General features: G+C 44.7%; 1 protein-coding gene and 1 long non-coding RNA gene across 4 annotated transcripts in view; one reads left to right on the top strand and one right to left on the bottom strand.

Annotated features, from left to right (window-relative positions):
- Positions 1-10780, bottom strand: part of LOC145526247 (uncharacterized) — a 76352-nt gene extending 65572 nt beyond the window's left edge. The window contains exons 1-2 of the long non-coding RNA XR_014068799.1: positions 10622-10780; positions 6439-6519 (exon numbers count right to left, since the gene is read on the bottom strand). This is a non-coding gene — a long non-coding RNA (uncharacterized LOC145526247). The remainder of the gene's footprint in view (positions 1-6438; positions 6520-10621) is intronic.
- Positions 10781-10922: 142 nt separating this feature from the next.
- Positions 10923-12331, top strand: part of NUCB2 (nucleobindin 2) — a 40512-nt gene continuing 39103 nt past the window's right edge. For 2 of the 3 annotated variants that reach the window (XM_081541481.1, XM_081541479.1), the window contains exon 1: positions 10923-11019. The gene's annotated coding sequence lies outside the window, so the exon portion shown is untranslated. Of the gene's footprint in view, positions 11020-11360; positions 11464-12331 lie in introns of all 3 variants that reach the window. The other variant, XM_081541480.1, reaches the window with a different exon arrangement.

The raw sequence follows: 12331 nt of genomic DNA, 5'->3' as shown, positions 1-12331 counted from the left end.
TACCTGCTCCTGTCAAACATGTCAACATACTAATCCCAATTCCAACCTTAAACTGACATCCTTTCCAACCCATCAAATGCGAGGCAGCTCCCCAGCACAGGAATGGCAGATAGACTTTACTCATATGCCCCCGGTTTGGAAGTCAGATACCTCCTGGTCCTTGTGGACACATTTTCGGGATGGGTAGAAGCATTTCCCACTACAAACAAAAGAGCCCACAGTTCAGTTCAGTTCAGTTGCTCAGTCGTGTCCGACTCTTTGCGACCCCACGAACTGCAGCACGCCAGGCCTCTCTGTCCATCACCAACTCCTGGAGTCCACCCAGACCCATGTTCATCGAGTCGGTGATGCCATCCAACCATCTCATCCTCTGTCGTCCCCTTCTCCTCCTGCCCCCAATCCTTCCCAGCATTAGGGTCTTTTCCAACGAGTCAACTCTTCGCATGAGGTGGCCAAAGTATTGGAGTTTCAGCTTCAACATCAGTCCTTCCAATGAACACCCAGGATTGATCTCCTTTAGGATGGACTGGTTGGATCTCCTTGTAGTCCAAAAGACTCTCAAGAGTCTTCTCCAACACCACAGTTCAAAAGCATCAATTCTGCGGCGCTCAGCTTTCTTCACCGTCCAGCTCTCACATCCATACATGACCACTGGAAAAACCATAGCCTTGACTAGATGGACTTTTGTTGGCAAAGTAATGTCTCTGCTTTTAAATATGCTATCTAGGTTGGCCATAACCTTCCTTCCAAGGAGTAAGCGTCTTTTAATTTCATGGCTGCAATCACCATCAGCAGTGATCTTGGAGCCCAAAAAAATAAAGTCTGACACTGTTTCCACTGTTTCCCCATCTATTTCCCATGAAGTGATGGGACCAGATGCCATGATCTTAGTTTTCTGAATGTTGAGCTTCAAGCCATCTTTTTCACTCTCCTCTTTCACTTTCATCAAGAAGCTCTTTAGTTCTTCTTCACTTTCTGCCATAAGGGTGGTATCATCTGCATATCTGAGGTTATTGATATTTCTCCCGGCAATCTTGATTCCAGCTTGTGTTTCTTCCAGCCCAGCATTTCTCATGATGTACTCTGCATAGAAGTTAAATAAGCAGGGTGACAATATACAGCCTTGATGTACTCCTTTTCCTATTTGGAACCAGTCTGTTGTTCCATGTCCAGATCTAACTGTTGCTTCCTGACCTGCATACAGGTTTCTCAAGAGACAGGTCAGATGGTCTGGTATTCCCATCTCTTTCAGAACTTTCCACAGTTTATTGTGATCCACACAGTCAAAGGTTTGTCATAGTCAGTAAAGCAGAAATAGTTGTTTTTCTGGTACTCTCTTGCTTTTTCGATGATCCAGCGGATGTTGGCAATTTGATCTCTGGTTCCTCTGCCTTTTCTAAAACCAGCTTGAACATCTGGAAGTTCACGGTTCACGTACTGCTGAAGCCTGGCTTGGAGAATTTTGAGCATTACTTTACTAGCATGTGAGATGAGTGCAATTGTGCGGTAGTTTGAGCATTCTTTGGCATTGCCTTTCTTTGGGATTGGAACAAAAACTGATCTTTTCCAGTCCTGTGGCCACTGCTGAATTTTCCAGATTTGCTGGCATATCGAGTGCAGCACTTCACAGCATCATCTTTGAGGATTTGAAATAGCTCACCTGGAATTCCATCACCTCCACTAGCTTTGTTCGTAGTGATGCTTTCTAAGGCCCACTTGACTTCACATTCCAGGATGCCTGGCTCTAGGTGAGTGATCACACTATCGTGATTATCTGGGTCGTGAAGATCTTTTTTGTTCAGTTCTTCTGTGTATTCTTGCCACCTCTTCTTAATATCTTCTGCTTCTGTTAGGTCCATACCATTTCTGTCCTTTATCGAGCCTATCTTTGCATGAAATGTTCCTTTGGTATCTCTAATTTTCTTGAAGAGATCTCTAGTCTTTCCCAATCTGTTGTTTTCCTCTATTTTGGCCAAAATCCTCCTCACAGAAATTATCCCCAGATTTGACCTGCCTTTATCCCTACAGTCTGATAATGGCCTGGAATTTATGTACAAGATCACCCAACAACTTGTCCAATTCTTATAGATACCCTAGACATTTCACATTCCATATTGTCCTCAGTCCTCAGGAAAGGTAGAAAGGATGAATAGAATAATGAAAGAAACTCTTACCAAACTAACCCTCGAGGTACATCTGGATTGGACTAAACTTTTGCCGATTGTTCTCTTCAGAGTACAGGCTTTGCCCAAAAAGCCCCTAGGGCTGAGCCCCTTTGAGGTAATGTATGGAAGACCCATGCTCCCTCCTGGACTCCCCCCAAACCTCCTCCCATACCAAGCTTCCTACACTCCCTTCTGCTGGCGGAACTCCGCACTGCCCTCTGGAAATATGTCAACCACAACGTGCCCGCTCCTGACCCCCAAGTCCCCATGCCTCCTTTACAAATTGGGAACATGGTCTATTTGTCTGATAATCCCCAGTGTGACCTAGCCCCAAAGTGGCAGGGACCATTCAAAATCATCCTCCTTACCCCAACTGCAGCTGTACTCGAGAAGGTCACCTCCTGAGTACACCTCTCTCGCCTAAAACGGATAACCTCCAATTCTGCGCTGCCCTCCTTAACTGACCCCTATCAGGTCTCCCTCACAGGACCTACCTCCTTAAAAGTCACCTGGCAACAACCTCTGTCGACCATCCAAGAAGACACTGAATGACCTGGACACTCTTCAACCTACAGTGTTCCTGACCCAACTACTACAAGACCTCTGGACCAGCGCCTCCTTCAAAGACCTGACCACACTGGTGTCTCAACTGTGGATTCAGGGAACCTTCTATGACCTGACTCCAGACGAAACTGATTCCTTTACTCTCATTCTCTACATCATTCTACATCCTAATGAACACTGTTTGCTGGGAGCCAGCTCACGAGATCCCACCCATGACAGAGTCATGAGAAAGAGGACTGATTTGAGCACGGCTTCTCAGGCCTCGGGGATTCTCGAGGGGCTGCCTCAGCGCTCACCTTAAAAATTAGATCTCTCTTTCTGACGCTTGCTATAATAGACCTCTTCTTGTCTTCTGTGACTTGGACAAAAGGCTTTTCCTGATTCTCTTCTGAAATAGATCAGTCTGAAACCTCAATCAACAAGGCCCCTGAACGGTAGCACCCTAAATAAAATTATCTGGGATATAGAGTATGCTGATCTAAATTCCTTTTGCTAACATATTGGTTTGTTTAATAAATGTACCTGTGCCTTTGGAGCTAATGTGCTTGACTGCCCCTTAACAACAGAACAGCATTGAGAGCCTCCACACAGAAAGCCCCAATGGGCACAAAACCCTTTGCAGGAAAAAAGGCTTGTTGGGAAATACAGGAAATGTTGCTTTGTGAAAATGTTGCTTAGTCTATATTTACTCGCTATGTTTTTACTCTTAACGTATTTAGCCTATATAATAAAAGCATAATAGTTGAAGATTTATATAAATAGAAGTTTAGCTGTAATACAAATAGTGAGACAATTGTTGATTTAACTGAAGATTCTTACTTAGAGCTGACCTTCAGCTTGCTGTTCTATGACTTTATGGGACCACATTCTTTTCTGTTAAGCTCAAGGCGTAAAGTAAATTACTGAAAACAGGTTTTGCCTTGAAACTTTCTATTGGTGGGTTCTTTCCTGCTGTGCCTGATACAAAAGTGTTCTGACTGATCAATCCTTATCAATAGGAGAGTCACAAGATGTTGGCAGGCCCCCAGGCCAGAAGATGATGTAAACAAAATGAACTAAGATATGCAAAGGATGTCAGTAAAGGTCAACACTGTTGACCCATTAAGCTGATTTGATATGACTCTATACATTTGTTTCTACGTACCACTAAAAATATAAAAGCTGTCTTAAAAACAATAAAGTCAGGAGACACTTGGAAACACCGAGAGACTCGCTGTGTCTTCTCATTCACATCGCCGACGCCGTCCATCCTGAGGGAACCCCTGGACCAGCTGGAGCAGGACTCCGGCAACTGTTCCTCCTCAGATTCAAGCAACCACCAACTTGGGGCCTTCTGCCCCTCACCCTGACTGGCCTCCACCCGTCTCGCTAACTATAACTGCACTCTTAATCTTAGTCCTTGCTGTAGGCCTAGTAACTGTCTCCCCTCAAGACTGGCCACCTATCCTTCATCTTTTCATCAGCATCGCCTACGTTGTTAGCTGTGTTCTACTCCTAGGGTGCTATTTCCTCTGCAGCGCCTAACTAACAGCCCCATGACTCCCCCGTTCCTTATCCTTGCTGTACTCCCCAGCCTTCTGGCTATTTCCTGTCCCTGCTCAGACATTTATTCCTATGTTCATTCCTCATGTTATAATACAGCTCCAAGACCATGCACGATGAACCTCGGCAGGGGTTGGGGTGGGGGGAGTCCAAATCCCTACTAACTGTTAAAGTACAAAAGAGAGGGAGTTTCGTGAGCACCTGCCATAAGCCAAATGGAAGAAACATATGTTTCTATCCTATTACCCACTGGGGGTACCCAGACAGGGGAGGGGTACTAGATCAAAACCAGGAAAAGAAACAAGAACAAGTCATAAAGAACATAATTTCCTGGTTACAGGCGACCCCTGAGCCTTATAAACGCCTAGACCTCCTTTCCCAGTTACGGCCTCTCCTAAAACCTCCCTCTGGCAACCAACACCTTACCCGCCTTCTCAACTCTTCTTTCCAGTTCTTCCAGTACACACAACACACATCCCAGTGTTGGATATGCATGTCACTGTCTCCCTCACCACACATAGCAATTCCCTTACCCTCAACCTGGCTGTCACAGGGCAACTATAACTCCCCTTCCCAACAAAAAACTACACAACTCATTGGGCCAGTCTCTGACAATGTCCTACCCTCAGCCTCTTCAAATCTAACTTGTATCAACTACTCTAGTCCCAACTACACTGGTTTTACAAACTCCGCTCCCTCCTTCTGTCCCACTTGGGTTCTCTGGAACAGCACAAATAATTGCACCAATCTGGGAATTTTCATTCTCTGCGAGACCTATGCATATTCATGTCTCCCCCTGGACCGCCTTGGACCTTGCATCTTGGTCTTCCTGACCCCGGGTCTAACATTCCTCAAAGAAGAAGAGGTAGAACAAATAGTCTACCCCTAAGGGAAACTTCTCCACAGGAAAAGATGAGCTGTTATAGCCCCCCTCCTGATTGGGACTGGCATAGCAGCAGCCCTAGGCACCGGGATTGGGGACATCTCGACTTCGGCCCATTTTTACTACAAGCTATCCCAAGAACTTAATGAGGCCACGGAGCAGGTAGTGGAGTCCTTCATTTCAGTCCAAAGAGAAATTAACTCATTAGCTTCTGTGGCCCTACAAAATAGGTGAGCCCTGGACCTTCTCACCATGGAAAAGGGAGGGACCTGCCTTTTCCTAGGAGAGGACTGCTGCTACTTTGTTAATGAAATGGGTATAGTCCAGGGCAGAGTCAAAGAACTTAGAGACAGAATTGAATGCTGCAGAAAAGAGTTACAAAACGTTTACAGTCCCTTAAACCTGTACCAACAGGCCCTCCCTTGGTTGCTCCCTTTCCTGGGACCATGGTACTTATCATTTTATTCCTCTTATTTGGACCCTGTCTCTTCAATCTCTTTCAAAGGTTTCTCCAAGAACGGATTCGGGCCATCTCTCGAGACCAGATCAAGACCATTCTCGAGAGCCTCATCCCAAGCTCAGGAAAAGGAGACCCTGGGCCCTAGGACGATCCTCCGTTCCAGACCCAAAACCATCACCCTTATCCAGCAGGAAATAGTCAGAGAGATACGGCGCCCTCTTCCCCATTTTTTATGATTTCAGGGTCTGGAATGAAGGAGTCTTTGGGCCTAGAAAAGAAAACAACAGTGTCAAAGGCCCTTGCGGAATCATCTAACTTCAGAGAAAACAAAACCGAACTTAGGTCCCGCCCTGATGCTCCAGGCCGGTTGTATCTATTTGAGACTTATCACCCCGTGCCCAGGGGACTTATCACCCCCTGCCCAGAAACTTTCCACTCCCTACATCTGCCAGAGACTTATCATCCCCTGTCCAACTACAAGTGCCATCTCAACTAAAGAATACCCAAAACATCCTGCCTGATTAACGTTTCTCTTATCGCTTCCACAAACCTCCCTTTAAATATGAAGCCTCCCTGATCCCTCTTGCACTCAGCCTGGTGGTTAGTCCGACTGTCACCCCTCCTTGCCTGAATAAAGGTAACCTACTTCCGTTGAGGTCATCTCTCCTTCTTTTCTGCCTCGGTCCGAGCTATAACTTACACACAGTTGGGTAATTTGGCCCAAGGGCCATAGTTTGCTGACCACTGACCTAGATCCTATAAAACTACTAAGTTTTGGTGCCCATGTAGAGTGTACTGTTGTTTTCTTCTTTCAGATTACTTACTGTCTCTTATAAGTATTACTGCCTCCCTCTCTTCCATTCTAAACGCAATGAAGAACTTGCCAGGTTATATCCTGTGGGACCCTAGAAAAAGTGAGAAGGGGAAAGTAGAAGTATTGAAAAGCCAGAATCCCCCTGACACCTTTTTGCATTTTTTTTCCCTGGAGGACCCAAAGTAGGGGGGTAGGCTTCACATAAGCTGGTTGTCTGGAGTTGTTTCCCTTTCATTTTCTCCTGCTGCTGCTGCTGCTAAGTTGCTTCAGTCGTGTCCAACTCTGTGCCACCCCATAGATGGCAGCCCACCAGACTCCCCCGTCCCTGGGATTTCCCAGGCAAGAGTACTGGAGTGGGGTGCCATTGCCTTCTCCGTTATTTTCTCCTGGCCACCAGTAAACTCATTTTGAGCTTGACTCAGATGAAATCTGAGTCAAGAAAAATCATGCAATGATATTTTATCCTTGCTTAGACCAGGTTGGGCAATAGCCCCTTGATGGCAGTGGCAGTGTTAATCAGAAAGGAGTTCAGAGGTAACAGATTGGAGGCTTGTGGGGGTGGAGGGGCAGAGAAATAATGTCTATGAGCACCTCTTCTCTAACAGTTTATATACATCATTTGAACCCTTATAGTAAGTTCACTATTATGATCCCAGGTTGCAGATAGAGAAACTGATATCAGTATTTTATCCAACATTAATATATGGGCTATGGACTTACTATGTGCCAAGCACCCCTTTGCTTTACAACTATGAACTCATTTAATCCTCACAAGTTTATGAAGTGGGAACTAATTTTGCTTCCATGTTATAAATAAGGAAGCTATGCTATGGACAGAGGTTAAGTTACTTGGCAGAGGACACTCAACTAATAAAGATAGAACTGGGTTTTTAATTCAGGCAGGGTTGGGACCTAGTTTTGACTCCAAAGCCTTGTTTTTTTCCTTTAACAGTGCAGTAGTGTGTTCTTCCGTCCTCCTCCCCATCAGGAGATTTTCTATTAGTGCTAAAGCCCCAAGTTTGGAGTTTTACCTATTAAATAAAGTAACATTTCCTTACAAGTTCCTCAGCCCACAGTTCCAGGGTTCATGATTAACATTCTTATTTTTCTCTATCACAAAAGCATCTTTACTAGTATAGATGCTGTTGCCTGCTTTGTAGGCACATGACATACTGAAATATCTTCCTTAGTGATCTCTCCTAATCCTGAATCTTGCTGTTTTGCCCTGTCTTCCTGTTTTCTTCTTCCTTCACTCCAGAATATTGCTGAGAATATTGCTGACATCTCAGTCACCCAGCTATGGTTCTTTCTCTTTTCATTGTGCTGTTGGACTAATCCAATTTATTATTTTCTGTTGGGTTACTAGATAATAATAATAAATAATATTTATCTTGATAATAGTGTAGAAAATTATCAGATCTTTCAGGGCTTCCCCTTAAAGGGTTTATCTCAAATGTTAGGGCTTAGATCAAGCACAGTGCGTTTCGCCCTGTGGTAGATAATGGGTAATAAAAATGTGGAAGATACTTCCTGCTTTTGATGTATTTACAATTTAGTATTTTCCACAGAGATGGTATGTCGCTTGTCTCCTAATCTAACACTAACATTGGTTACTAATGATATATTATTATTATTATTTTTTTTGCAAAGACAATTTTTTTTTATTTAGGCTACCATTTATAGCATGTAAATCTAGTTAGAAATAAGAGAAAATGAAAAAAGAGATTACGCCCAATTCACCTTAGCTTTTCTTATAAGACTGTTCTTAATCTTAATTATTTACTTCTGTATTCACGTATTTATTTTTGACTGCATTGGGTCTTTGTTGCTATTGGTGGACTTTCTCTAGTTGTGGTGAGCAAGGGCTTCTCTTGCTTGTGGTGCGAGGACTTCTTATTGTGGTGGCTTCGCCTCTCTTGCTGCGAGGCACAGGCTCTAGGTGGGTGAGTTTCAGGAGTTGTGGCACGCAGGCTTAGTTGCCCCATGGCTTGTGGGATCTTCCCAGACCAGGGATGGTACCTGCGTCTCCTGGACTGCCGCAACAGATTGCTACCTGGGCTCCAAGCTTGTAAGTCTTCTTGAGTCAAAACAACCCTATGATGTCATCAGAGTAATCTTTCTAAGCACAAGTCCATTCTCATAATGACATTTATCTGGTTAAAATCTTAGAGTGATTCCTTAAGATCAACATCAAGCTCTTTAAAGAAGTATTCTGGGTACTTAATATTAAGCTTCTCTGCTCAGAGCCTTCCTCAGTGTCCTAATCTCACTTGGGTCTCCCACATGCTATACTCTATCACCTCCTGGTTCAGAAGGACTTCACTTCTTCCTTTCACTGACTCAGGCTAACTTCTACTTGTCAGTATTGCCCTCTCTCCGGGTCTTTCTCCCCAGCCTGAACTAAACCTGCTGAGCTCTCCATTTTGGAGGAGTTCTGATTTAAGGAACCAGTTTAGCATTAGTGGAGTGGCATCCTAGTGACAAAACTTAAGTTCTTCTTTCTTGCCTTGCTGCTGACATATTGCTTATTACATAAATTAACCACTGAAGATTTATGTCAGCCTTTCAAAGAGAAAATTCATTGTCACAAAAGTTGTGGTTGGGAAGATGTGGAGATAGTTTAATGTCTCATTAAGATTCAGAACTGCTGCCATTAAACAAAGAAAAACATACTGAAAGGAAAGAGCCTGCAGTCCATTCAGGTGAATGAAAAGAGCTGAAGAAAGTTCTCTGTAGGTTCCAAGGAAGTAGGAGAAAATTCTAGTAACTCTGTTCTTGATGCAGCATGCCTGTAAGCCTCTGATTGGCTTCTGATAACTATTCAAATTTAATCTTTCTGACTCTCTGTAGGCTATATATAGAAAAGGTAGTTTTTCTCTACAGTTGTTGTTTAGTCACTAAGCTATGTCTAACTCTTTGCGATCCCAGGGACTGTAGCCCATCATGTCCATGGGATTTCCCAGGCAAGAACACTGAAGTAGGTTGCCATTTCCTTCTCCAGGACTAATGATATATTAATATCACCTATACCCTCACATTAGTATTTACATTTTTCAGATAGAGATTTAGTGTTCCTACACCATAACTTCTTGAACATCCTTTCTTACTCTAGTGCTTTCATTCTTCAATCTCTCCATCAGTACTGAGTATGATTATTTCCCTTACATTTGCCTCTGCTATTAAACCTTCAGTGCAGGCAGTCACAACATTCTAGGACTTTCATGACAGTAAGGGAGATAGTTTGAGATTTTAAGAAAAGGAACAAGCATTTCCTCCTGAACCTTAAAAAAAGCTGAAGTTATATGCACTGTTCTACGTGTACAGATGAGAGTTGTGTAAGAGTAGAAATCGCTGGTCTTGGAATCTAGAGAGCTGAATTGCAGTACTGGCTCAGCCACTAACATGAGAAGGACTAACATTTATCGAGCACTTACTATGTGCCTGTCACTTTTCTATTTACTTATGCTGTAAAGAGGAGAATATTATTATTATTCTCATTTTACAGACAAGGAAAGTGAGGCACAGAGCGCTTAAGTAACTCGCGGCGAGTCAAGGAATTGGTTTCATGTGGGCAGTTGGACTCCAAACAGGTGATTTTGCTACTACTCTGTATTATTTCCTAATAAAAAGCAGCTAACATTACTAACATATGCAGCAGGTTCTATACTGGTTTTCTGGAATCTTATCTAATCTTCACTAACAACTCTGAGATAAACACCATTTTCACAAGCAAGAAAACAGCTTCAGAGAAAGATGCCATTACTTAGCAGACTCAATCGAAACCAGCCTCTAGGCTCCAAAAGTTTCTCTAATCCTCGAGCCACGAGTATCTTTGAGGATCAGTTTCCCCATCTTTAAAATGATGGGTGTGGAGTAGATGTCTAAGTTCTATAAGAAGGAGGGTGCGGAGAAAAGAAAGATACCGCAGACAGGTGTGAGAGAAGGTGAAACAAAAAGCAGTCAAGCCACAGTGGCCCACGGCATAACAAAACTGGGGTAGGTGAGGTTACAAATACGGGTAAGATTCTCGCCATGGAGGAGGCCCGGGGTGTTAGACCCAAAGGAGGCCTGCGGGCGAAAACCGCCTGATCGCCGGTCTCTGACCAGTCTGGGCGCCGCCAGCGCGGACTGGCGGCCGAGGGCGAGGAGACACCTGTTTTTTTGTCCCGATCCCGGGTAAGCACCTCACCCACCCAAATCCTGCTCCACAGGATTCTCCATGAAAGCCCGAGAAGGAAGGGGCGCGGCTTCCTAGCCCGCGCCGCAGAGCGCCACGTCCCTCTTGGCTCACCCTCCCCGAGGCTCCTACGCCTTAAAGCTCCACACCGCCCGCCTCCTAGCCCTCCGGCTCGGCCTGGTCTCCGCCCTAGCCAATCGGCGCCTTCCACTCTCACGGTGGGACCAATCAGCGGCTGCCGGGGACCGGGCTGTCGCCATGGCAGCAAGGAGGCGGGAGCGCGCCGTGGGTAGAAGTACAGAGCAGAGCCGGCGGCTGGGGGCTTTAGAGGCCAGCCGCCTCTAAACCAGCAAGCTTTCAGCAGGCGGAGCCTCGCGCTTGGAGACCCGGCTTCGCAAAGCTGGCGGCCTCGAGGTGGGTGAGGATCGGGAGGCTGGGGCCAGTCCTGAGATAAAGCTCAGTTCTTCGCCTGCCCTGCCCCAGCAGTGAGGATGGTGGGAGCTCCACTGTGGACGGGCACAGTGGGGAGTAGGATCCAGCTCTAGCTGGAGGCGCGGGGTCCCTTTCTCCGTTCCACTCGCTGCAGGGCACCGGTGCTTTCTTTGGGGTCTATCAAGGGGCAGGCTCTTGGCGAAGAGCAGGTGAGGGACGGTAAGTGCAGGACCGAGTCCCGGGGTGGGCTCCAGCCTGGCCTTGGCAGGGCGATGGGCGAGGGAGGTGCTCACTGGTGAAGAGTGTACACCTACCACTTCCAGGCTGATACCACATCCCGCGACGCCGAGCTAAGCTAGGCCGGTGAATCCTGCTCTTCTGCCGGTTCTGTTAAGCCATCAGCCGCTGACATCAGGAGAGGAGAAAGTTCGTGCCAGTTGTGGTATTGTTTTCCCTAAGTGACAAATCTTTAGATGTGAGATGGTGGTATGGAGTTTGAGAAAGACGGTACTTTCTTGTTGCACCTGCTAAATGGTAACTGAGTGACTAAATGTGGTTATTGTTGTGGTTGGTTCTGGGGAGTGGTTTTGAATGACAATTATTTTTATAAAGGCAAGCGAGAGAGGAAATATGAACTTGAACCACTGAACCTTTCTCGTTTCTTGGAGACAGAACCTCTTGAAAGTCTCAGTGTCTACTAAACTCCTAAATTGGATAATGTCCACTTACACAATTGAATAAGAATGCTGCCATCTAAGCCTTTTATTAAAGCTATTAAATCCATGGGTGAATATGAACACCAAACTATGTATTGCTTTGGTTAGAAAAGGGAGGAGGAGGGAAAAGAGAGGTTAAATGCAATTATATCTGATTGTCAATTTTGTCTGAAGGAAATTGTGGACTTTCCTTATAAGAACTGAATTGATGAGATGGTTGCTTTAAGGAATGCATGAAAAGTAATATGATTAGTGGTATAATAGATTTGGATCGGGTAGCTTATAGTGTTTTTTTTTTTTTTTTTACAGCCTACTTAAATTACTTGTTTCTTAAGATCCTCCCTCATAAATTCGGTTGAATAGTGTGAGGCAGTCTCCAGATTCTTGCATCTTGTCCCTCATAGATAGTGCCTTGGATTCATTCAGATTTAAGCCAAGTTGTATTTCTTGTTTTATAAAACTTGAAAACTAAGTTCAACAAATGTTGAACAAACAGATATTTCAACAATTCTTCCTCAGTTAGTAGAGTCCAAAGTTTAAGAAAAAACATGGAAATTTAGAATTAGAAATGAAATATC

Source organism: Giraffa tippelskirchi, chromosome 11 (assembly GCF_054371585.1).
Source record: "Giraffa tippelskirchi isolate mGirTip1 chromosome 11, T2T-mGirTip1v1.2.pri, whole genome shotgun sequence".
Taxonomy (NCBI): Eukaryota; Metazoa; Chordata; class Mammalia; order Artiodactyla; family Giraffidae; genus Giraffa; species Giraffa tippelskirchi.
Note: the sequence above shows the minus strand (reverse complement) of the source record. Positions and strands in the feature narration are given on the sequence as shown.